The 23,146-nt window shown below is 42.3% G+C and overlaps 1 long non-coding RNA gene across 1 annotated transcript in view; it reads left to right on the forward strand.

The window, feature by feature from the left end:
* Window positions 1-21,825, forward strand: part of LOC144290699 (uncharacterized) — a 70,676-nt gene extending 48,851 nt beyond the window's left edge. Inside the window, exon 3 of the long non-coding RNA XR_013358268.1 lies at window positions 21,751-21,825. This is a non-coding gene — a long non-coding RNA (uncharacterized LOC144290699). The remainder of the gene's footprint in view (window positions 1-21,750) is intronic.
* Window positions 21,826-23,146: the final 1,321 nt, after the last annotated feature.

Raw genomic sequence — 23,146 nt, forward strand, 5'->3', positions numbered from 1 at the left:
CAATTAATGATCCTTCCCCGGTATTCAGCACCTGGGTTTGGTGCATAGCTTTCACCTGGATCAGCTTTCTCTCAGAACCACTTGGGCAAAGACTGGATTTGAGGTTCCACTCAGTTTTCCATCCCCATTGTCCATTAGTCCCTAAGGTTTGCCTTATTGATTTTCTCACCAGTTTCTAGACCTGTGGAATCAGCCCTAGTAGAAGTGCAGAATATTATAATCACCTGATTTAGAAAATTCTAACACTCTTGGGCTTCATCTCGTGGAATGAGCCCTCAGCATCTTTATTTGTTAAGAATTTGTTAGGTGAGCCTAATGTGAAAGCCACGATGAAACAATAAAAATAATACAACAAAGAAAACAAAATAGAAACAGACTGATAAATACAGAGAACAAACTGATGGTTGCCAGAGGGGATGGAAGGGGTGGGTAGATGAAATAAATAGGTGAAGGGGAATAAGACGTACAGTCTTCCAGTTATAAAATAAATAAGACACAGGGATGTAAAGTACAGCATAGGGAATGTAGTCAACAATATTGTAACAACCTTATACGGTGGCTGATGGAAACTAGACTTATTTTGGTGGCCATGTTGTAATATACATAAATATCATATTGCTACGATGTACACCTGAAACAAATACAATATTATATGTTAATTATTCTTCATTTTAATTTAAAAGAAGAAAAAGAGGGACACCTGGGTGGCTTAGCGGTTGAGCATCTGCCTTCAGCTCAGGGTGTAATCCTGGGATCTGGGATCGAGTCCCACATCCTGCTCTTTTGCAGGGAGCCTGCTTCTCCCTCTGCCTGTGTCTCTGCTTCTCTCTCTCTCTCTCTCTCGGTCTCTCTCTCTCTCTCTCTCTCTCTGTCTCTCATGAATAAATAAATAAAATCTCAAATAAATAAAAGAAGAAAAAGAAATAGAAATAAAGGCACACAAGTATTGTGTACGAGAGAGCTATCAATCTATTCAGAGAATGGAAGCAAGTTTTCCTGGACAAAGAGAAGTATGTCGGGACTTGATGAGCATCGTTTGATCCCATACTTCAAGCCTGGATGAGAATTTTGTCTTGAGACAGAGAAAATATGATTTGTGTATGAAAGGACTTTTGAAGGATTCTATTGCCAGAAGGAAGATTATGAGAGATTGCAAAAGTGAGATTTTGTCCTCCATCAGGGATATGTCCTCTCCTCCCTTTTGAGTCTGTGTTGGCCACGTGACTGGCATTAGCCAATGGGAAATTGGCACTTGTAAAGCATACACTCACCTGAAGAGCATTTGTACTAGCTGCTTTTGAAACATTTGTCATCATGTAAATGAGATGTTTGAGAAAGGGTATGTGGCCCAGTGGCCCCCGTGACCCAGCTGTCATCCAGTCAACCTCCTGAAATAATGTGTTGACTTGACCAGAAGCTGACTACAGAAGATTGAGTCTAACTTGGGCCATCAGAGAATGACCTAGCCCAAGTCAACCCAAATTCATCCTCAGAATCAAGAGCTCAAGGGGTGCCTGGGTGGCATGGTTGGTTACGTTTCCAACTCTTGGTTTCAGCTCAGGTCGTGATCTCAGAGTCCTGGGTTGAGGCCCATGTCAGGCTTCATACTTACCATGGAGTCTGGTTGAGATTCTTTCTCCCCTCTCCTTTTGTCACTCCCTCTAAAATAAATAAATCTTTTTTAAAAATCAAGAGCTCAATAAATGGCTGTTAACTTAAACAAACAAACAAACATGAGCACGATTTAGGTTGCTTCTGTGAAAGTTAGTACCAATCAAGGTCATTGCTATTATCCTGCCATCCAAAATGTTGATGCTAAGTACAACAAAGGCTGCAGGTCTAGTTCAGACTGAGGCAGGAGGCACAGATCCAGGGACCATAGGAGACAAGGTTTCACAGAGGTCATGGGGGGTGGAAGGAGGGCTCCTGTCTGGTTGCAGCTGCAAAGCACCTAACCATTTGCTGCAAGATCACAGAGTGGGATGAAAGAACAGATTTCCAATAACTGACACATTCTTTATGACCCAGGGCTCTCCACATGCTCAATCTCAATGAATCCTCATGAAATTCCTCTAGGAAAGTGGCTATCATCAAATCAAGCAATTTGCCCAAGGCCCTACATCTCACAAGTGTGAATGATGAGGCTGAGCTTTGAAGAGCTAACACCCTTACCCACTGCTCAGATTTGCACGCAGGGGAAGGAACGCACAATTTAGCATTACATGGATTTATAGTCAAATTATCTCCATAGCACTTATTAGATATAGACTCTGAGCAATTAAATTGAGACTCTCTGAGCCTCAGTTTGCTAATCTGAGAAAATAGGGTACAGCAATACCTATCACTTAGGGAAAACATAAATGGGTTACATGATAGAAATGTCACTCAATAAACGTTTCCTGTTTTTCTCTCATGTTCTAAGATGTGATATTGGCTTTCTGCAGGTCATGGCAGTTTATCTTGAAGTTTCTGTGTGAAGTGCAATGCTTTGCTGCATCACTCTATATTCCCAGAGCATTTCTTGCGTTAATTTTTGCTATTTCTCTTCTCTTTCTCTCATACACACACACACACACACACACACACACACACTCACTCATTCACAGTTTTCAAAAAACACATCTGCTCTTACCCTCACTTTTTTTCCAGACAGCACACACACTTTGCCTTGGGCCATACTCTGTTTATTCACCTGCTCTGTGCTACATCTGTTCATCCACATCTGTACGTACATGTGAAGCAGCACCTTTCTGGAAATCATTTCCCTACTCCCTTTCTCCCCACCATCAGAGGAAGGCCGTGGGTCTCACCTGAATGAGGCTTTGTGAAATAGCCTCCTGAAGCTGTCGTCTTCAGTTAGTGGGGATAATGGGATTATTCTATCTGTGTAATAATAACATGTTCAATTTAAAGAGAAAAAAAATCTGAAGCCACTTAAAAGCTGCTGTTTGGCGCCGACATATTATTTCAGTAATGAATAATCACTAAAGATATTATTCTGGATGCAGTTACCATGCAGTGATGTGAATAGAATGCATTAGATGGAAAATTGTATTTCAAGTAAATATATGCACTGGTTGAAATGTATTACCACCCATTAATATGTATTAATTCAGAACCAAATGCCAACTGGAGTGCGCCTCCATGGGTTTGAATGGCAGGCAGTGATTTGGAAGTAGGAGGAAAGAGGTTTGGATTTGGTCAAAGAGACTGAGAAATGATAATGAGGGTGGTGGCTCATGATTCAAAATGAGTGGGTGACAGAGCAAGCACAGGGAGCACACCTCCCACACCTCCTCGAAAGACTTTATCTTTGGCTAAAGCCTATCGATAACTGTTGAGATCTCTGAAGCAGGGGCTCTTTCCTCTCCCCCCACAACCTGCTTCTTCAAGTACTCTTTCCAAAGGAAAGGAAAAAACAAACTTGTATGTTTTTTGCAAGGGTAACTGCCTTCACACATCCCTCCCTCTGTCCCTCCGTGTCTCCCTCCCTTCCTTTCACTTAGTATACAACGGAAGCAACTGCCAAGCTTGACATCATTAAGATGGGCTTCCCCAACTCTGAATCTATAGGGGTTCCCTCATTAGCAGAGGGCTCCAAATCGAAACAGCAAACATCGAATAGGAATGGCTTTCCTATTCTTAAATTGGACACCTACAGAGTGCCTGGATGGCTCAGCCGGTTAAAAGTGTCTGACTCTTGGTTTCAACTCGAGTCATGAATTCAGATTCATGAGATTTAGCCCCACCTTGGGCTCCACTCTCAATGCAGAGTCTTCTTGGGATTCTCTCTCTCCCTCTCCCTCTGCCCTTCTCCACCCATAGTCATGCATGCGTGAGCTCTCTCTTTCTCTCAAATAAATAAATAAATAAAATCTTTTAGAAAAAAAAACTATATTTAAATGGCACACCCTCAAGTTCTCCCCTTTTCTCATTTTATGGTTTCTCAAGTACTCCAAAGACTTAAGGACTCCACGGGTATCTTGGGCTTTGTCAAGCATGCATTTTCTCCTATTTGGAGCAATTTTATTTAAAAAGATACAATTACAATTGTAAATCTCTCTTTCATTAAAAGACACCCTAGAAAGAGTGAAAGCACATAATAATATTTTAAGGCCCATAATCAACAAAAGATTAGTATCTAGAATATATAAAGAATAGTCTCAATATTAACATAAAAAAGACAGACAACCAATAGGGAAATTGACAAAGACTAGACCAGGGGTCTCACAAAAAAAAAAAAAAAAAAAAAAAAAGGAAAGGAAGAAAGGAAGGAAGGAGAAAGGAAAGGAAAAAAGGAGAGAAGAGAAGAAGAGAAGAGAAAGAAGAGAAAGAAGAGAAGAAAAATCCAAGTAGCAAAAAATCAACATTACAGATTTCAAAATAGAAAATAAATCAACAAAAAGATATCTTTGAACACCTGTCAAATGCCAAAAAAAAAGTATTCCATTGATACCAAGTGGATAAAAATTTGGAACAAGAGAAATTTTCAAACACTGCTGGTAGGAGTGTAAATGAGTAAAATCTCTTTTGAAACAGTGTGCCACGGTCTTCCATAGCTAAGGGCGTGCATATTCTATGATATAGTGGTTCAAATCTCAGACATGTATCCCCAAGAAACACATGTACACAAACACCCATAAGAACAGCACTCAAAATCGCCTCAAACTAGAATCACCAGTAGAATGGACAGTAAATGTGGCGCACCCACAAAACAGAACGCTCTACAAGAATGAAAGTGACCAGGCTATAATTTCTTGCAGCAAGATGAACATCCCAAATGTAAAACTGAGGTAGAAACAAGATTTCAAAATACATATGATGTGATTGCTTTTGCGTATTATTAAAAAATGAGGTAAAGCTAAACCGTATTGTTTAAGGATACACACATTATGATAAAGTATAAAGGAAAACAAGTAAATGACCATCGCTGGGTCAAGAAGGTGGTTACCTCCACGTGGAAGAAAGAGGTGCATAACAGGGATTCTGGGTGCTGATGTCATTCTAGGTCATGACCTATATGGATGTTAGGTATTTGCTTCATGAACATCTCCTTTAAATACACAGCACCATTGCCTATTCTTGACTCCACATATGCCTATTATATTTTGCAATAAGAATTTAATGTTAAAGGGGCACTTGCATGGCTCAGTTGGTTAAGAGTCTGACTCTTGATTTTGGCTCAGGGTCATGACCTCGGGGTTGTGAGATCAAGCCCCACCTCAGGACCACAATCAGCATGGGGTCTTTCTCTCTCTCTCTCTCCCTCTGCCCCTCCCCTCGCTGTCTTTCTATCTCAAATGAATACAAAATGTTTTTTAAAAAAAAGTTAGGGATGCCTGGGTGGCTCAGCGGTTAAGCTCAACTGCCTTCGGCTCAGGATGTGATCTTGGAGTATTGGGATTGAGTCCCACATCAAGTTCCCTGCATGGAGCCTGCTTCTCCCTCTGCCTATGTCTCTGCCTCTCTCTTTCTGTGTCTCTCATGAATAAATTTATTTTTAAAAATCTTTAAAAAATTAAAAATAAGTTAACATTAAAAATGTAATTCAAACTGGCATATTCCCCAGCTGACTATTGCAGATGCCCCGGCTCTAGCTTCATATCTTTTTCCAAACTTTGGTTACAATTTCAGCGTGCTTCCCTGTCCTCTCCCTAGCCCTTCTCTGCTGGCCGCAGCACCTTTTTCCACATTCCCAGAGGTAGGCTTGCTCCACTAAGTGTACTCAAAACAATAGTGCAGACAAGTGCCACTCCCTCCTTCTTGATACATCGTCTCCTGAGTTCCACAATACCTATGTCTCCTTCCTAGCGATCATCTTATGCCATTGGCTGCTCCTCATCTCCTCTTGGATCCTCTTCCCTCCCTCCACTCAATCGGCGTAGCCCAGGACTCAGCCTTTTGGCTCCTCATGATCTCCTTCTCTTCCATCTGCTCCTCTTCTCTTCCCTCCCCTCCCCATTCTTTCTTGATGGTCTCATCTAGACCCATGGCTTTAAATATCCTCCCCGATTGCCATGCCTTATATGGTTTCTGAACTCCAGAGAACACATCTGCTGTCAACTTGGCACTTGAATTTGTATGCCTACAAGGAATATCAACCTGAACTTGTCTGGAACAAGAGTTCTTGCTCCCCAAACCCACTGTCAAACCTGCCACCCCTCCATTCTTCTCATTCTAGATCAATAGCTATTTTATTAAACCAGTTTCCCAGGTAAAAACCCACAGTAACCAGGAACCACATCTCTTTCCCCCTCTCTTCCTCCCCACATTCCATTTATTGCCATGAACTATCACTTCTGCCCATAAGAAGTATGTGGACTCCATGCTTTCCTCCATCTCAGCTGCTCCCACTGTAGGGCAGACCACCATCACCTTTAATTAGCTGTTGCCATGTCCTCTTGGTACATCTCCCGGCTGCCACTTGAGCCCCTACCTCCTGCAATCCATTCTCTGCCAAGCAGTTCAGGAGATCTTCTTTAAATAAATAATGCAACACTCTACTGTTAAAAAACTTCCAATCATTTTCTGTTACACTTAGAATACAATCTGCCCTCCTTTCCATGAGTGAAGCATCTCTTACCATCTTCCCTGCTCAGCCCACCAACAACCCTTATTTTCAGTCCCCATCTGCCTCACTCACTGTGCTGTAGACACAATCATCTTTTTGTTGTTGTTGTTTCCACCAAAACCAAGAGCTTTCCCTGTGACCTCAAGGCCTTCTGGCTTCCCATTTCCTCTTCTAGAATGCACTTTTTCTAGGTCTTCCATGTCTGACCCCTTATGATCACCTGAAAGAGGCCCTCCCTGACTGGCCATTCTGGCATGGCTCCCCTGGCACCTTCCACCAACTCCTTGCTTTATTTAATTCCCCTAATTGTTTTACAAAATACTCTATTTGCTGAGTTGAGGTCTTGCCTCCTGTCATGTCCCCAGTCACTAAAAGAAAGCCTGACATTCAGTAAGAATTGATTGAATTTAAGACTGAAAGATGAGAGGGAGCTTTTCCTAACTTTGCATTATTGTCTTTTCCAGAAGTTACTGCATTATCAATAGTGGATAGGAGACAGTTTTCCTATTTTATGATACAAAGTCCTGCTAATGTTACTGAATTTTTAAGGATTCTCATGATTGCCGTGAGTATCCATTGTACCGTGTAGTGTGAATGACCATGAATGAAAATTCTCATTTGCTGCCAGTGCATTAACTCAATAGAATTTGGAATTCTTTGGAATTTGTTGGCAGTATTTATCAGAAGGTTAGAAAATGTGCAGAGACCATTATAGCCACTTTTAACATTTTATCTTGGGGGGAGGAGAATAAAACATATGACTATATAATCATAATAACAAAACAAAAACTAAATAAATACGAAAATCCTGGAAACAATTTGAGTATATGACAGCTAGAATCTGGTCTAATAAGCTAGCTGAAAGCTGAATATCTTGAAATCATTAAAATTATGTAGTAAAAGATTATTTAATATAATGGAAAGTTGATCTTTTAAGTCATAAAAAGATATTTACAATGTGATCATATTTTCATTGAAAAAAGTCATGATATTTTTATTATATAAAATTATGCATAATGAAAAGGTTGAACAGGCATATGATACAAAGCAGTGGGTGGTAGCATTATGAATGAATACCTGTATTTTCCAAAGCATCTACAATGAATTATATGTTTCAATTTATAAAAATAACAATTTATTTGGTCTTAAAAAATATATATGTATTAAATGAAAAAATGACGGATATCTCCACTAGATAATTCTTGCTGATTTTTCAAATGAAAAATCTTCACTATGTGAGCAAAACAAAACAGTATAAAGAGTGAAAGCTTTCCTAATATGCCCTTCCTCTGTCTTATTTCTTCCCACAAGAACCTCTACTAACATTTTCTTATGCATAAGAAATATTTTCCCCATAATAACTTTATTTCGTCAATAGCTGGAGAATATGTCATTGCAAGGATGTGCCATAATTTATTTAACCATTGCCATAATGAGGGACATTAGGATAGCTATCAGGTTTTTTCACTATTATGAAAGATGATGTAGGGTGTAGGGAAAATTCTAGAAGTTTAATTACCAAGTCAACATACAGGTACCTTTGCCTATTTTGAGATATAGTACTAAACGGCTCTCCCAAAACACAACTGTCAAATCATATTTGGTGATTTGCTTTAGGGCTGCCTTTTATGTCATGATGATATGAGAGGATGTTTCATTTTTCCAATTAATTCATAAAGGAAACTAGAGCATCTCCTTTCTCAGGATGGGGAATTTGGGCAAGGTGATTTGTAATGCCACTTCTAGCACTAAAGTTTTAAGGATTCTGCATGCTACACACAGAAACATGAAAAAGTATTACTAGAACTACACAGTAAGGAAGAAAACTTGGGTTACGAGAAAGAGCACTGGAATGAGAGCCTAGACCCTGTACTTTATTAGGCATGTGAGTGACATGGTGTTTGTGAGTCCTTGAATTTGGGAAGAGGGTCCAGTGTCATTCGGAATTGACCTTTGAAACCAGGAAGTGGGCTCTGTGCATAACCCACAATGGCCCAGTGTTGTGAGCCAACAATGGATGGCATGCAATGCCCCATAGCAAGGGATATCACGTGTAAATGTTACTGCATGGCCCTGTGGTGTCCATTTTGTGGCTGGGCCATTGTGTTCCAAGGGGTATGTAGATATAGGGGAGTAGGTCAGTGACCCTGGAAGCATGTGACATTCACTTGGAAAATTCCTAGCATGCAAGTTAATTATGAATGACCTCTTTAACATTTGAAAGTTCAACATTAGGCCTTCTCTACCCAGGCAAGGTGAAGGGAGCAAGTAAAGTGTATGCTGCCCATTACCCTCATAAACAGCCACTGGATTAGCACTCAAAAGAAGACAATCTTTTCTTTTTATTAACCTGAATTCCTTGGAACAAATTGGATTTGCTAGTTCTAATTATCCTCAGGTATGCCTGAATCCCAATGTATTTTACCATTTCAATAAGTTGAGGTATTGGTTTGATTGTGCTTAAAACTCAGGCACTTGTAGAATAAAATATATGCAGATTATGCAACAATCCTGTATAATTATTTCAGAAACAGACCTAGTGAGAACAATCTTTGTTGTGTGGAAGCCAGAGCAAGAGTGTTAAGATGATGAGATAATTATGGCTCAAGATACCACTCTCTTCCAGAGAGAAGATAGAGGTTGGTCAACCAGGTCGCTAAATATTATAAATATTCCCAGGGAGAGGGAAACTAGTGGCCTAGAGCTCGGAAAGTAGGAAGGAAGCTGTGTTTTTAGGATGGGTAGAGCACAGCAGTATATCGTGTATAAGGATGAGATGGCAGCACGCAGGGCTCCGAGGCTGAGGCAGATGGACCCAGAACAGAACCCAGAGATCACAACAGCAACAACAGCAATAGGTCACACTTGGTGCTGACCATGTGCCAAGTACCAACCGAAGCTTTCCACATGAAAGGAGTCCTTAATTCTCACAAAAAGCATTTGATGTGGATATGATCGTGGTGTCCACTCTATAAATGAGAAAACCAAGCAGAGGAGAAAAGGAACTTGCCCACCATCATGCAGTTAGTAAGTGGAGGCATCAAGCCTGAGACCAAGTCATTCAGACTTGAGAGCCCCTCTCTGTAACGAGATCTGCCTGGGAATTGGAAGACCAAAGTCCTTAAGAAAGCTGTCACATCATATTTTTGACAGTTTTGTCCTCAGTGTTCTAGTGCTGCCTTTGTCACCTACAATGTTGGTTCAGTTTCTCAGAGCAACATCTTGAGAAACTTCTTGGAACCTCAGTTTTCTCAGTGGAAACCCAAGACAGGTACGTTAAGGGACCCTGAAAGACTGCCTCCTTCCCCATGTAGAACTATGGCTGAGGAGTAACTGCCAAGAAGGGGCTCCATTTCTCAGCCTGCCTTGCATATAGGGGGCCTCATGTGACTGATGCTAACCCATGTCACTTCCAGGATGAAATGCATAAGTAAGTCTTTCCCATACTCTCTTCATCTCTGGCAATCATGGAGGTCACATGGTACCAAAGGTGACAGTGTCCTAAAAAGAAAGAAGGTTGGATCCTTGAGTCACTGTTGAAATGTGCTCAGGTGCCACACTGGTACATGGGCATTGAAAAGTTTACACAAGAAAGAAAATGAATATTTATTCTATTAAGCCTCTGAAAACTGAAGTTCTGTGGTACAGAACTCAGCCCTACATGGTTATTTGGGGACCTGAAAAGGCAAATGCATGCAAGACAATTCGGCATCTTATACGCAGTTCCTTGAAATCATTTCAGAGCCTTAAAGGTGAATGCGTATCTCGTTATCCATAACAAGCTCCTTTACAAAACAAGTGGGTTTATGTTCATGAGGTGAACTTTGGAAGCACCTAAGGATGGGTGCCAGTTCCTAGGGGAACCAACCATAAATAGTGGGGTGGAAATTTAAGTCCTGCCCCCCTAATTTCTGGGAGGAAAGAGGAGGCTGGAGGTTGAATCAATTAGCAGTGGCCAATGATGTCACACCCAAATGTGAAGCCTCTACAAGAACCCAAAAGGAGGGGATTTGAAGAGCTTCCAGATTGGAGAAACCAGAACATTGCCTTATGCCACCATGCCTAGCCTCAAATTTCACACAAACAGACTCCCTTGTTTGGGACCTTGTCCTATATCTATCTTCACCTGGTTATTTATTTGTCTCCTTTCATATCCTTGGTAAGAAAACAGTAATCTAGTGAGCAAATGTTTTGAGAGCTCTGTGAAGTTCTCTGGTAATTTAATTGAATCCCAGAAGTGGGAATCTTCAAAATGGAGCCAGTTGTTCAGAAGCACAGTAACAACCTGGGTCAGTGACTGGCATTTGAAGGTGAGGGGGATGTATTTGTCTTACCCTGTGGAATCTGGTACTGTCTCTAGGTAGACAGTGTCATAATTGAGTTGAATTGTAGGACACACAGCTCATGTTGGAAAATTACTTGGTGTTGTGGGGAAATCCCTGCCCCCACACACATCAGAGGTGGGTCCAGAACCTTTAACCCTAAAATTAAGTCCCTCATTGTTTCCACGACCCTATTCCAAAAAAAGCTCCCACATATCTTACAGCCAGGATTTTATGAATGCGGCCTCCAAAGCTTTGAAGTCTTTCAATATCAGTGGCAGATTGAGCAGTTTATACTTTTAGTATTAACAGTGCTTTATCCTTGGATGTAGGCCCTTCAAAAGAATCACTGACATAATGAATATAGTAATAAGAATTCGTGGGAACTGGGGCACCTGGTGGCTTAGTGGTTGAGTGTCTGCCTTTGGCTCAGGTTGTGATCCCAGGGTCTTGGGATCAAGTCCTGCATCAGGCTCCCCACAGGGAGCCTGTTCCTCCCTCTGCCTATGTCTCTGAGTCTCTCTTTGTGCCTCTCATGAATAAATAAATAAAATTATAAAAAAAAGAATTCAGGGGGACTGACCTTAAGTAAAACATAACCTCTGACTCAATTCTTATGTACTACTGATAGATTTAAACTTGAATTGTGTCCATAAAGACTAATTCTACTCTGATCACTAAAAGAATTCATCAATATTCATTCTGAGAGTGTGATCCTCCCAATATTCCAGATCTTACTATTGCTTTTGACTAGATGCCCATTTAGATTGGTTTCTAACATCCAGAGTTAACTAGTCACACAAACATGTATTGCTCATATGCTGGTTCATAACAGATTGTCACAAATTTAGTCACACAAACTTCAAACCCCACACATTTCTTATCTCATAGTTCCTTTGAGTCAGGAGTTTGGGTTTTTTTTTTTTAAGATTTTATTTATCCATTAGAGACACAGAGAGAGAGAGAGGGAGAGAGAGAGAGAGAGGTGGAAACACAGGCAGAGAGAGAAGCAGTCTTCATGCAGGGAGCCTGACGTGGGACTCGATACTGGGACTCCAGGATCAGGCCCTGGGCTGAAGGCAGCGCTAAACTGCTGAGCCACCCGGGGTGCCCTGGGTCAGGAGTTTAAGCACAGAACAGTTGGGTGTCTCATAAGACTATGGTCAAGTTGTTTGCCAGGGTTGGTGTCTCATCTGAAGGCTTGACTGGGGAAGGATCCGTGTCCGGGCTTATCTACATGGTCGAGGCTAACCTTCTTTGTTGTGGTCTATTGGAAGGAAGGCCTCTGCTTCTCATTGGCTATTGGCTAGAAGTCCCCATCTGTTCCTTACCATGTGGTCCTCTTCAGTATGGCAATTGACTTTGTCAAAGCAAGCAAGAGGAAGAATGCAAATGTCCCTGATATCCACTTTCCATCTTACAGCCTCGGTAATATATTTAAAACATTAATTAGATCAAATCACGTCCCTGTTTACAACCCTCTAACGGCTTCTCATTACATTTAGAGAAAAATTCCACATTCTTTATCAGGTATCCATGCTCTAGGCCCTCTCTAGCTCCTTGACCTCAACCCTTACCATTCTCCAACTTTATAATTGTGCTTCAACACACTGGCCTTCCTCCCTTTCCCCTACATTGCCAAACTAATGTCAGTTGCAGGGCTCTTGCACATGTGTGTTCTGCCTCAGAACTTCATATGATTCCTTTGCACATTTAAGGAGGTCAAAAATCTCCCCCTTAGTGAGGCCTTTCTCAACCATTCAGTCTAAAGAAGCCTCCCCAAACCCATCACATTCTCTCACATCCCTGGGTTTTACACCTCTCCATAGCATGTAGTCCTCTTAAAAACTATCTTGTCCATTTATTTGTTTCCTTATTATCCATCTCCCTCCACCAAGTTAGATGAAATGCATGTAGGTAAAGACTGGTGGTGATTTGCTCACTATTTTTGTAGTGTAACATTTATTGGATGGACAGATGCACAGATGGATAGATGTATTGATGCATGTTTGGGAATTCCTTCAGGAGGCCATGAGGTAGCAGCACTATGAACATTGACAATGAAGTAGTAAAGCAGGGTATGTTCTTGAGTCATCAAACTGAGGACAGTCGTCTCCTTCTGCCTGTCTCACTCCAGGTCATTTGGAGTATAAGTTTCAAAACCCTCATAAACGGAAAATTATGAGGGGCAATACTTAAAGCATATTTCTGCTCTTAAAAATGTATGATCTAGAAAGTTCTGGGAAGAAAGATGAAGCACACTTAGACTCCATGGGAAAAGAACAACAGGTTAGCAATAGGAAGAAAGGTGGCTAAGAGGCTAGGGATAGTGCACGAACCCCAAAAACCCCACTTCTGGGAACTGAATCAGCCAGGAAGAAATATCAGCTACTCAATAGACTATAGACTGAGCAAGACTGGGAGATTAGAAGAATCATCCAGAAAAGGGGAAGCTGAGTAATGCCAAACAGGGGATGGAGGAATGTAGAAGCAGAGTAGGCAGGAATTTGGCAGGGCCACAAAGAGTTGCATTCAGAGTAAAGGAGGCCACCTTAATGTCACTCCCAACTCATTGTACTTGTGTATCACTCTAGACCTTCAGGAGATAGGAAAGAAGGCGCTGGGTGTATCTTGTCAACGCTACTTCCTCTTTGCAAGGGGAAGAAAGTCTGCAGCCTGGCAGGACCCAGTGAGACCACAAAGGTAGTTAAGGTCAAGCTCAAATTGGAATAAAAGCAATGTGGTCGTTTCAAGACTTGGAAAGCATCTCTAAGTGAAGAAAATAGTAGTGGACAGAAATGTCAAGAGGCCAGTTCCATGGCTGACCCTTTCCAGAGACTGCCTATGTAGACTGGATGTAACACCGCTTCCCCCAGAGCCTTAGTTTCTCCATCTGTAACATGAATGAAGTGAACAATAACAAGGATCACACATTCAAATGCTTCCAAGAACCAGGGTGGTTATGCAAATGGTCAAAGCAAACGGGACATGATGTTGGATGGGACCAGTGGAGCCCTGAGAGAAGCCTACCTATTTAGGGAAATTGTCCTATGAAAATAAATAAATAACAAATAAATATTCTAAGTGTCACATAAGTATGTCTGCCACCTACTGGTTTACAATCTTCCAGGAGAGAGAGTCTCTGACACCCTTGTCAGTTATAACACAATTTTGTGGATCTGCTTATTATATTTGCTTATTTATGTAGCTAAGTCCCTTGGAAAGCAGGTCAGGGTTGTAAATGTGGCTCGGGACTATGGGATGTGTGATCTCCCCATCTTTCCTATCCTACCCACTGCTGCTGCCCACCTCACTCGGCCTGTGTCTACTCTGCCCCTATTCAGCTCTGGGAGCATAAGAGGAGTGAGGGCAGAAGCAAAACCAGCACTTGTCTATGGGGTCTCCATGAACCTACTAGCAAAAAGCAGCCCCTCGGGGCAGACACATTGCCATGGGCACACTGCTTTGCAATGGAGTTCCTCTGGCTGGCTGTTTAGATCCCCCTGGTCCTTTTTGGCTGATCCTTTTGGGCAGCACAGCAACTACACCATAAATCACAGCTGCCTTGACAGAAAGGGAGGAGATGTCTTCACACAGAGAACTGAGGGATATGGGGAGGGCAGTGGTGAATGGAGGGCCATGCCCCTGTAGTGACACAAGATCCCTGTCACCATCCCCAGGCCTGCGGCTGGAAAATTTCTAATGACAACAAGGCAACAAGAAGCCACAGCATCAGTGCTGCTTCCATGCCCATCTCAGTCTCCCTCTTGACAGCACAGCTAAGAGATGGTTCTTTGTGACACCAAAGCCTGGCAAAATGAACCATGAACACATCTCATGGTACCATCTGCCTGGCAGAGGTAGAGGTGAGTCCTGCAGCTCCCTAGGACATCTGGGTCTGCTTTCCAATGTAATATGATGATTTCAGGTGGCCTTCCCCTGCAGCTCAGGAGCTCAGCAGAAAGACTTCCTGCGGTTCTGTCTAAAGGACTGGGAACTTGTCCTTTGACGGGCATGTAATTCACACCATCAGTTTTTCATCCTCTCCCAGGCTGACTGCAGCTTCTGCCTGCAATTCCCAAGTGCATCCAGGGTAAGAGCACCACTTCAACACCCTCCTCCCCAGAGCTCCTCTTAAATGCCCTTGGCACCGCCCCCCCCCCCCCCACTTATCTGCAGGAGCCCACAAATACAAAACTCCTCATTTTGGAACTCTCAGCAGACTCATGAATATCACAAAGATGTATCACAGCATCTTTTCTCTCCAGACCCCGACCAGTTGATACTCGGTGCACGTTCACAAGGAAAAGGCCAGTAATTGGTTTTGCTGGAGGAACAACCTCAGAGATAAATGTCCTGTGTACAATCATTTACCTTCCCTGGGTGTATGTGTGTTTCTGTCTCAGGTGCCGGGCCCCCTCATTGCTCACTCCTCGAACCCTGGATGCCCATCGTGGTGACGGAGGGGCTGTCAGAACTGCCAGCACACAGCTTTTGGAGGAAAGAAGCCTGGCTATCCTTGGCCCCAGGCAGACAGGCACATGGCTCCTGAATCAATTTGCTCCTCCTTTATACAAGCCTCTCTTTTAGTCTCATGCCAGAGTAGGAAAGCTTTAAAAAGAGAGACTATTTGGCAACATTAATTTGCATCCAGTGGATGGTGCATCTCAGGGCAAAGAGCCATGTTAAGTCTGCACCCTCCATCCCTGCAGGAGGAAATTAGACTGTTCTCGTTGAATACAAGGATGTCATTCACTGGCCCCTGTCTGCCTGGCCTCTTAGGTTCTCCCTTATCTGACATCTCCTCTACCTTCCCTGAGCCCCCTGTACTGGCTCCATCAAGCCACTGTGGCTCCATAATGCTCTTGCAATTCTGCACCAGGGCATGAGTTATCTCTTCCATCCAGACTACCCTTCCCACCCTGGGTGACTTACAAATTCTACTCATCTTTTCAGATCTGGATAAGTGTCACCTGCCTAGGTCTTCTTTGACCTCTCTCACTACCCATCTGTCTCTTCACCTCCCTGAGCACCCCAAGCCTCAGTGGACGCTCTGCATGGTCTCCCATGTGGCAGGCTTGCATAGCTAGGGTCCTTCCCCAACTCCCATCTAGGACTGGTGAGTTCTGAAGGATAGAAGCCAGTAGGGTCTGATCTGTGTGTTTCTCCAGACCTTTGAGATGGTCTTAGAATGGGATGATGGCTCATCCCCAACTCCCGATAAGCCATGTACTAACTGCTTAAAGAAGGGGAGGAGGCAACGAACTTCAAGCTCACCGCTTGTCCCACACAAGATGCTGATTAACACCATCGCAAGGGACAAGAGAGTGTTTAGATTTGGACATTCTTGGGTTTCCTTTGCAGCTCCTTCCTTTTCTTGCTCTCTGACTTAAGGTCATCCCCTCTTCTAGGCTGCAGTGTTCTCCCCCGTAAAATGGAGATCATGAGACTTCCCATCATCACATAGCTCAGAGAATGCATGATATTCTGCACACATACTAGGGGCACCAGATGTCAGATATTAATTTAATTTGGCTTACAACATTGTTTATCCTTTCAGCTTTTATACAGATAAAATCCTGTTAAGGCAACAGTTTTAGGAAAAATCTCTGTAAAAAAAAAAAAAAATAGAAGAAAAGCTCCAATTGCTAGCTATGATTAATTTACTCAAGGCAGTATCCAGAAAAACAAAATCCCCAACTACCACATGTTTGGAAAGTGCTGTAGGTTTCTTTGGAAGTTGACTCTTATATGATTTTGTATTTAGTGTCATTCCTTCATAAATTATATGTAGATAAAATGTTGTCTAATTAATTTGGGTTCCTTTCATACATCACTTAGTACATAGCATTTAGTACTCAGCTTGAAAACTATGCATAGTAATCAATTTCACTTGAGGATGCTTCTTGACTGACATGTATCATTTGACCCAATAACATGTAGACCGCAGCATCTTTCTTATGAATCATGAATTCAAGTAGGCACTGATATGGAAAATTTTCTTAAAGCTAAGAGCTATCATAGTAATGTTATGATCATGGTCATCCTATACTTCTCCAAGGTCTTCCTCAGCTTTTTTAGAAGACTGAAGGAGCCTTATATGCCAGTTGTCCTCAGTGCCTTCAAGCAACAAGAAGGCACATGTTACTATTTTGGAGGCAGGAGAATTATGAAAGTGTCCACATGTCCTCCGGTGAGGAGATGGGAATATAACATATTATTGCCACATTCACATAAGATCATTTTCCTACCCCAAAGCCCATTCTATGTCATCCTAACCCCATTTCCAAGCCAAACTCTGGCTTTCCCTGGTGCCCACCTTCAACCAATCACCTTACCTCTGTTCTAAGATTTTTATTAAACTATGCAATCCCTATGAAAATAATTCACTTTTTAAATCCAATTTAAGGGAACTGCATTCACATTTTACCAGGGGCTTCCCATCAATTGAGTGACTTTCTTTCTATCATTCAAAATGGTTATTCAGCAACCCTCTCAGGATCTGTACTAGGTTCCCAGTAGTGGAACAGAGGCAGAATATAGGGGTTCCCCAGACCAAGCCCCTGCCTTCCATAAGGTAGAGATTCTAAGAGATGGTAGATAGTACACACATCTCCTTGCTTCTAAAACATAAATGTGGTGCCATGAGGACAGAAACACTGCCCCTAAAACATCTAAATGAAATATCAATGGCTAACCAAGTAATAGCCACAGTCCGCAAGTCCCAGTGATAGGAAAGAACAGGACATAGGTTTCAACTACTGATCTGACACTTAAGTAGTTGTGTGATTAAGGGAAGTTATTGTTATGTCTGAATCTCTTCATCTTCTATAAAATAATGCTAATAGTATTGATGGGAAGAGATGTTATGAAGTGTAAAGGTTTAGCAACTAGAAAGTGTAGTAAATAGCCATGAATATGAGCAGTGTTTCTCCAAGCCCACTCCCCACTAAGAAAGATTTGTGTGTGTCTCTGTGTTTTATGTGCATTCATTCATTCATCTTATTTCTTCAATATTTCTTCTCATATTAACCCATTTCTAGTTACCTGGTTCTTGTTCTGGGAACTTCTCATTATTGTAACATTAAGGGGAGATCAGAATGGTGTGTGCTCACTGCAGCTCATAGAAAGGAAAAATATTTCCTTCAGAAATGTTAGGATGTTCAAAAAAAAAAAGAATTCTCAAAAGTGTATAAAGCCAGCCATGGGAATTCTGAAATATCTACCAAAGATGAATCCATTACAGTTGCCAATTTTTCATCATGAGAAAATTGAAACAGAAAAAATATATGTCAGGACTACTGCACCTGATCCACCCAGAGAAATGACCTGTATCGACTGGCATCACCTATATTCCCAACACAGGCATGTTTACTCACAAGTGGATGTTACTCTCAATGCATCACATTTTTGGTTTCACTTCTTCATTCAACAAATAATTATTAAGTGCCCAGTATGTTCTTCATCTTCCAGTAATGTCTTCTATTGGAGCACACAGACAAAACAGCTCTTTGGAATTTCATGTGTACCTATGTGAGCATGTGTTCAAGTGGGTGTGTATGTGTGTCTATATGTATATACAGTTATATGTGTATCTACATACATGTGTATGCCTGTGTGCACTTGCACGTATGTATGTGTACACATGTGTGTGCTATATATGTTCACATGTATGGGGTAATAAGTATGCATAGATGTATATGTGTCTATGTGTATGTGCATGTGTGTGTGTTGGGGGTGTTTTAATCCTTCCTAAGAGGTCAATCCTGCTCTTTTAATGAGGACTTTATTTTGGTGGTCAATGTGGAAATCATCATATTGGGAAAATGGATTACTATATGGAATATTCTGCTATTTTCTTATAAGATATGGTACAGTCTTCTCATTATCTATCTTTCCATAAGGGGAAGTCAAGGAACAAATCATGCTTTCTGCTTATTGTCTCAGAAACCACTCACCCTTAGTCACTCACCAAGGACAGCCTAGCCCAAGGCCCAAGGCAGATCAGGCATTCAACAAATACTTAAGCAACTTTGCATCTCTGTGTTTGTCCATCACATGACTACCCAGATTGCCAGGTTTGGTGTGGGCAACCCAAAGATGGCTCTGGCTAAATAGGAGACTCTTAGTGACCTGATACACATGTCCGAGGCCTGGAGAATTCAAGAATCATCTAATTCTAATGTCAGTCCATTGGTTTATTCAAGAAATGACCAGTTCAGCTAAAATGCACTGCCATTGACCTCTCCACAAGGCAGGCAGTATTGCTCTGATAAGATGAGCTACCATTCCCCTAGGAGGCCTACATCCCCATAGAGCAGCCCACTGACAGGTAAGAGCATTAAAGACTCCAGAGAGATGGTGCAAGTGGCAGCATAATCCTTATGCAAATTAGGACAAAGAAGCAAAGGCACATAGAAGCTGCTTTTCAGGGCACTGCCCCTGAAGGAAATGAAAGGCAGAGCTAAGGAAATGAAGCTGGAGATGGTGACATAAGGAAGCCAAGAAAGCCAGGGCAGTCACTCTTAGGAATTTCAATTCATGTGGGAGGCTGAGCACTGGAAAAGCATCAGCATGGAGATCTTCAGAGCCGGCTTAGCAGGATGGCCAGGGATGAACCCTGAGCACAGAATCCCGGTCTGACTCTGCAGCAGCCTGATCCAGGGTGCAGTGCATAACCTCACAAGTCTAGTTTTCTCTGATTCCCATATGGGAAATAAAAGTACCTCTTCACAAACGTGTAGATTCTGTTTACCTGGACAATATATGTTTAGTAATAACTTTCTCAAACCCTGGCATGTGGTAGAGGTACAGTCGCTATTATTTGCATACCACCCCAGACATTAAACACATTTAAAAAATAATAATAAAAAATAAAAAAAAATAAAATAATAATTAAAAAAATAAACTCACTTTCTACATAAACCTCCCTGGGGAGAAAAAACAACAACAACAACAACAACAAAAACCTCCCTGGGGAAAACTCTCCTAGTGTCAACTCAACTATCCTGACTTTTGCCATTTTCACCTCTGGCTTTCCTGTTTCCCCAGATATGGGAACTGGAAGGGCATGTTTTCGGTTTGCAGAGGACCACACCACTGCTTCCCAAGTCACTGGACAAATGGATGACGTTTTCTGAACTTTCTTTCATGTCCATAAAATGAAAATAATAACTCATAGGTTTGTGATGAGGAAGAACAAAGACACTACATACAGAGTGATGACCCCAGTACTGTGAGAACAAGGGCTTAGTAATGCCCGCTGTCATCCTTCTGGATGCTAGCACAAAGCACCTACACTGGGGAGCCTCTAAATAGTGGAAATTTACTTCCTAAAGGCCTGGAGGCTGGGAAGTCAGAGATCAGGGTGCCAGCATGATCAGGTTCTGATGGACCCTTGTGTGGGCTGCAGACTGACATTTTCTATTTGTGTTCTCACATGGTTAAGAGCAGAGAGGAAGCAAGCTCTCCTTCAAATCTTACAAGGGCACTAATCTTGTTCATAAGGGCTTCACCTCCATGACCTTTCCTACTCCTAATCACCTTCCAGAAGCCCCATGTCCTAATACCATAATGTTGGGAAGGTACAATTTCAACATATGAAATTCAGGGGGGTACAAACATTTAGTCTGCAATAATTGCCTATCCCACAAATAATTATAAGTATTAATGCTACTACTACTTACTATTGACATTAATAAATCTCATTGTAACCATATAGACCCTTGCTTGTCAACCAGAGTGTCCCCTCTAGGGGAGAGGCTCTCAAGGCCTAGAATCACCAGCAAGGGGCTAATTTCTGGGTTGTCCCTGTATTTTCATTCCAATAGAAAGTCTCAGATATTTCATTCCACCAGAATTCCCTGACGTCTGGTGGTTGTTCTCATCTCTCTTGCTTGGTAACCATGAGCAACTGCGCCCATGTTTACCCAGGCCACGCCACACAAGTTGCGGTGATTGGTGACAGGTTTTCATTTCCTGCCACCATCTTTCTGGAAATGAAAGCCCATCTGTCCTGCAAAAAGGCACACAATGCAGAGCTACTGCAGGATGGAAAACGGAGACATGAGAATGAGGACCGAGCTGGAGCCAGCCCCTTCCTGCCTGCTGTGTCAGCCCCTCGGCCCTTGTCCACGGAGCATGCAGCATGCCATTGCAGGGCAAACAAAATCCCTTCAAACAGGCATCCACCCTTGAATGGTTTTCACTGTGCATAAAATATTTAGGGAGCGAGCTCAGACAGTATATAGTCATGTGCTGTTTCCTGCAGTTTCGAGAATTGTGTGAAGAATAGTAAGAAGTAGTGCCCTGGATGTGAGTTTGCAGGGAGTTGTGGAAGAAGAAGAAAGTACTGGAAGGGGCCATGTGTGTGTCTCTGCCCAAAGCCAGGCTCAGAGTACAGACAGCAGACAGGAGGGACTAGGGGAGGTTTTTGCCTCCTGGAGAGAAAAGCACTCAGCTTTGAGTGACAGTCCAGAGTTCCAAGGATCAGAGAGACAAACCTAATTAGATTTGCTAATTCTTAGTAATTCTAAGACAATTTGTTCTTATTAAACCTAACTATTGTCTCATTACCTGCTGAAAGCAGGTCTTCTCTGGCTTCCATCGCCCCTTCTCATCTTGCCTGGTTGATATCAATAATCATTTTACTGATACAAGTAATGATTGAGTGACTATCATCACATGGCCATCAGATGCAATAGCTGCATGCAGCTGGGCCTTGCTACCTCCTGATTGTCTCTGCCCCAATCCAGCCCCCCCGCCCCCATGCTCACAACAACATCCAGAATGCTTCTAGCATCCCATCAATGTTTCCTACATCTCATTACAAGTTTGGTTTTGATGTTTTATTCCTAGGTAGTCAAATATTTTGCATGGCTGAGAAGGAAAAAAGTGGTCCAGAGCAGGCTAGAGAGCCAATTGCAGAAAAGGTAAAAATGAAAGAAAAAGCATCCTCTCTCTCTTTCTTCCTTGCTCTGTCCCTCTGCCTTCTGCTGTGTTTTCTCTGCAGTTTCTATCTCTGTCTCTCTCTGCCTTTCAGTATCTCCTTCTCCAATTTTTGGTGAGGCAACCCCTTAGCGATGCCCACTGTCCACTTGATACCATACCAGGAGTCTCCCTGCCAGAAAATTGCCATCCGGGCCCCCATGTGACCACTGATATGGGATGGCTAGGTGCTTGAAATATATAATAAAAGAAGCCTTCTATGTTGTTTCAAGGTCCTAGGGGCAGGGAAGCAGGTAAACCATCAATGGTGAAGAGGACTATAATAAAGACTCATACAAACTACAGCAATTACGGAAGGGGAGCCCCTAATCTGGATGAGGTACTCAGACAAGTGTTCACACGGAAGTTTATTGAGTTACTGAATGCCTGAATGAAAGAGTATGAGTTATAAGATGAAAATATCAAAGCAAGAGAAAAGCATTGCCCGACCCTAAATAGAAGGTGTCATTTGTGTTTTCCTTACAATGAAAAATGTTCACTTTCCATAAATGCAGATGCATTTACCCTTCAAACTATGTCATCCCCATGGACCTGACTTTCACAGACAGATACCAAAGCTTCCCTACTTTCTCACTTGCCTTGCCTTCAAGAGGATCTGAGATGTTACAAGGTCTCACCAGAAAACTGGAAACCCTTCTTGGGCCATATGCACTTAGGGATGTTAGAGAGAAGTTACCTTTCTCTTAATCATCCCAAGCTACTGACCTTGAGCAGACCCCTTCCTCAGGGAGACCATCAAGCTTTATACCAACGTCTGGATCCCTACCTGCATGAGTTAGCCTGTGTCCCAGACCATCCTTTACTGCTCATCCTTCCAGACCCTTTAATGCCTAAGAGAATTTCTTCAGGGCAGAAAGGGGAAAAAAAATAAAGACAAACCCTCGATTCTGGAAGTCTTCTAAACTGTTTCATTGACCAAGTAAATCCTACCTCTTGTCTGAGATCCCTCTTGCTCAAACAAAAGTCTGCACATTTTTCAGAGTGCTCTAACCCTTAATGAAACCCCGAGTCTATTATGTCCTGTCACCGAAAGCAAACTCTGACAATGGTTGAAAAGCTTCCTGGAGAGATGTCAGTGCAAGTGTCTGATGTTTTAAGAGACAATTGTATGTGGTCATACAGAGCTTTGTGGATTGGCAGGTGGGTAGAGGAAGAGGCACCTGTCACTCTCATTCTCTCACCTGCTGCTATGACCCTCTTAGAAAGAATGAAATAATGAGCAGACAGCATCATCCAAGCATGAAGG

The sequence above is a fragment of the Canis aureus genome, chromosome 2, assembly GCF_053574225.1.
Source record: "Canis aureus isolate CA01 chromosome 2, VMU_Caureus_v.1.0, whole genome shotgun sequence".
NCBI classification, from domain to species: Eukaryota; Metazoa; Chordata; class Mammalia; order Carnivora; family Canidae; genus Canis; species Canis aureus.